This window comes from Dendrobates tinctorius, unplaced genomic scaffold, assembly GCF_039654945.1.
Source record: "Dendrobates tinctorius isolate UK_male_01 unplaced genomic scaffold, ASM3965494v1 ptg000322l, whole genome shotgun sequence".
In the NCBI taxonomy this organism is placed as follows: Eukaryota; Metazoa; Chordata; class Amphibia; order Anura; family Dendrobatidae; genus Dendrobates; species Dendrobates tinctorius.
This window is the reverse complement of record NW_027361989.1, coordinates 2,277,705-2,281,255: the sequence shown is the minus strand read 5'-3', so window position 1 is coordinate 2,281,255 and position 3,551 is coordinate 2,277,705.

The following is a 3,551-nucleotide window of genomic DNA, read 5'->3' as shown; positions in this document are numbered from 1 at the left end:
ATGTTATGTGAGATATTACTGTAAGATATGATGTTCTGGAACACTAGAATCTTCCCTTGCTCCACACAGATGAAAATCGGCCTGTCACAGCTAAGTGAAAGGAGTGTTAATTAAGCTGGAGTGGAGAGCATTTCTTTGTTTGAGACATGTGGCTGAATAAAATTATGAGAGATATTAAACTAAGCTAGCACGGGCTCCGGTCGCGGCAGAAAAATTATACAGACATTTCTGTGATCTGCGCAGACCCGGCTTCGCTACGGTGGATCTTGCAAAGTTCTAAAACCTCCCGAAACTGAGATATGGATTATTCCCAAATGGAGTATCCATATCATGGCATGCTTGGTGTTGTTTTACTGGATTCGATAAACTGAGAAAAATGAGACCATCAGTGAGTTTATACGAGCTTCCCTCATTAAGATATAGTTATTATAAGTTTTACAGCTGAATTGCAACTTGCAGAAAGGGGGGCTGAACTTCTCCAGACTGCCCCTTTTGTGATGTAACCGACCATAGGCTATAAGATATCCCTCCCTTAAAATTCTTCAGTTAAGCTGGAGTTTTCATGCTGCAAAGACCTGCAGATGTCTGGGGATGTGTGGCTGGCTGGCTGCCCCTCCCCCTAGCACATTGTTTGCCTAATACCAACTAAGCACATGTAAGTGTACTTTCTGCTATCATCCCTGTTATTTTATATTTGCCTTGTACATATTTAATGTCTCACCTTTGTAACAACTTTTTATCTATGTAATCACTGCCCTCTTTGGGGAATAAATCATAAAATTATCAGTCTGCCTTCATGCTTTAAGAAACGAACTATGTGCTTTTTTAGATCATCGCTACTAATTTGGGGTTTTGCTACAGACCCTCTTAATTAACTCTTTGATAATTCCCTTACTGCAGTAGTCTAATTGACTGTGCACACCAAGCAGCCCATCCGACGACTAATTATCCTAGGTGCAGTTCCCTGACTGACCTGAGGGTAAGGGGGCGCTGAAGAGCTGCGAGTTCCAAAGTGGAACTGAGAAAGTGGGATATCCATAAATCCCCACAGTTCTTGGAAGGTTGTTAGCGGTGGTGGGGCATCCAAAATAACCCCCCTGCGATAAATTGCTAGGGCAAGATTAGCTTGCTGTATATTTTTGTCACATGGTGCCAGTGGCGGGATAACTAAGATAAGCCCCCACTGTGCCTGTGATAGCCGTGTGCTGGTAGTGCGTCACATCCCTCCGCCTGCTGACATATTGGTGTCAGCGGTGGGATTGTCACATGTTGGTGGCAGCGGTGGGATCGTGACAATTTCCATTTTCCCGTTAGGGTTAAGGCTGAGATTAGGGTTAGGGGTGTGTTGGGGTTAGGGTTGGAGTTAGAATTGGGGGTTTCAACTGTTTAGGCACATCAGGTGCTCTCCAAACACAACATGGCGTCTGATCTCAATTCCAGCCAAAAAAGTCAAATGGCGCCGCTTACCCCCACATATGGGGTATCAGCGTACTCACGACAAATTGCACAATAACTTTTGGGGTCCTGTTACTTTTGGGAAAATAACAATTGGGGGTGAAAAGATCATTTTTGTGGAAAAAATATTATTTTTTAACTGCACGGCTGTACGTTATAAACTTATGTGAAGCCCTTGGGGGTTCAAAGTGCTCACCACATATCTAGATAAGTTCCTTGGGGGTGTCTAGTTTCCAAAATAGGGTCACTTGTGGGGAGTTTCCACTGTTTAGGCACATAAGGGGCTTTCCAAACTTGATATGGCATCCGATCTGAATTCCAGCCAATTTTGCAAAAAAAAAGTCAAACGGCGCTCCTTCCCTTCCGAGCTCTGCCATGAGCCAAAAGAGTGGTTCCCCCCACATATCAGGTATCGGCGTACTCAGGACAAATTTCAAAATAACTTTTCCAGTTGAATTTCTCCTGTTACCCTTGCTAAAATAAAAAAATTGAACCTGAAGTAATTTTTTTTGTGAAAAAAGTTAAATGTTCATTTTTTTTTAAATATTTAAAAAATTCCTGTGAAGCACCTGAAGGGTTAATAAATTTCTTGAATCTGGTTTTGAGCACCTTGAGGGGTGCAGTTTTTAGAATGGTGTCACTTTTAGGTATTTTCTATCATATAGACCCCTCAAAGTGACTTAAAATGTGATGTGGTCCGTAAAAATAAAATGGTGTTGCAAAAATGAGAAATCGCTGGTCATCTTTTAACCCTTATAACTTCCTAACAAAAAAAAATTTGGTTCCCAAATTGTGTTGATGTAAAGTAGACATGTGGGAAATATTACTTAAGTTTGTTGAGTGCTGTATCTCTGTGATTTAAGAGCATAAAAATTCAAAGTTGGAAAATTGCGAAATTTTCAAAATTTTCGCCAAATTTCTGTTTTTTTCACAAATAAACGCAAGTTATATGAATTAAATTTTACCACTAACATGAAGTACAATATGTCACGAGAAAACATTGTCAGAATCACTGGGATCAATGGAAGCTCCAGAATTATTACCTCATAAAGGGACAGTGGTCAGAATTGTAAAAATTGGCCCGGGCATTAACATGCAAACCACCCTTGGGAGTAAAGGGGTTAAAGCAAAAAATGTGGTCAATTCTGTACTTAGTATCCCTTATCCTGGTATATATGGTTGTCTCACCCCCATCCTGATACACAAGGCCCCCTCATCCCTATCCTGGTATGCATGGATCACTCATCCTTATCCTGGCAGGAATGATCGCCCTCATCCCTATATTAATATGCAGGGCCCCCATCTCGTCCTGGTATGCATGGCCCCATCCCATTTGCCCCCACCCCCATCCTGGTATGCATGGCACCATCAGAAAACTTTAAAAAAAAAAAAAAATTAAACTTACCTACCCGGCGCTCACACGCTGCGTCCTGCTCCAGTGTCAGCAACTGCTTTATGCTTGTAAGCAGCACATGGCAGGGACGCCATGCGTTGCTCACAAGCAGAGCACAACTGCTGGAGTACTTACCGGGACTGTTCATTGGAGACCGGGGTGACTATTCATTGCTCTTCAGTAGCGCGCAGTGTCAGCCATTGGCTTCCTGCTGCTGCTGGCGGTCACGTGTGCCGCTACTTAAGAGAAATATATATTCATTGGATTCATCATTCATTCATTCATTCATCAGGAGACTATTTAATACTGAAGTATATTCAAGCGGGACTAGACGAAGAAAACCCTAAAATCATGTTAACCAAAACAGTCAGAAAACTAGCCACATATTGGGCGACCCCAAACCTCAAACTATATACTGTGTAAGTTTATAAGCCCCTCCAGTGTCAGGAATAGATAGTATGTGACAATACAGTATATACCACTCAGGGAACACTTACCTTTCAGAGATAATTTCCATATTCATACTAAATAATGGCACAGATCTCCCAGACATTATGACTGCACATATCCCTAGTCTTTATACTGATATTGCACTCATTCCCTGACAGACCGCAGCATGGCCATTAGTTAGAAGCTGCTAATGATCTTTGGAGCAGGTAAGTTTTCCCTGAGTGGTACATATTGGGCCGTCTGAAGACTGAGT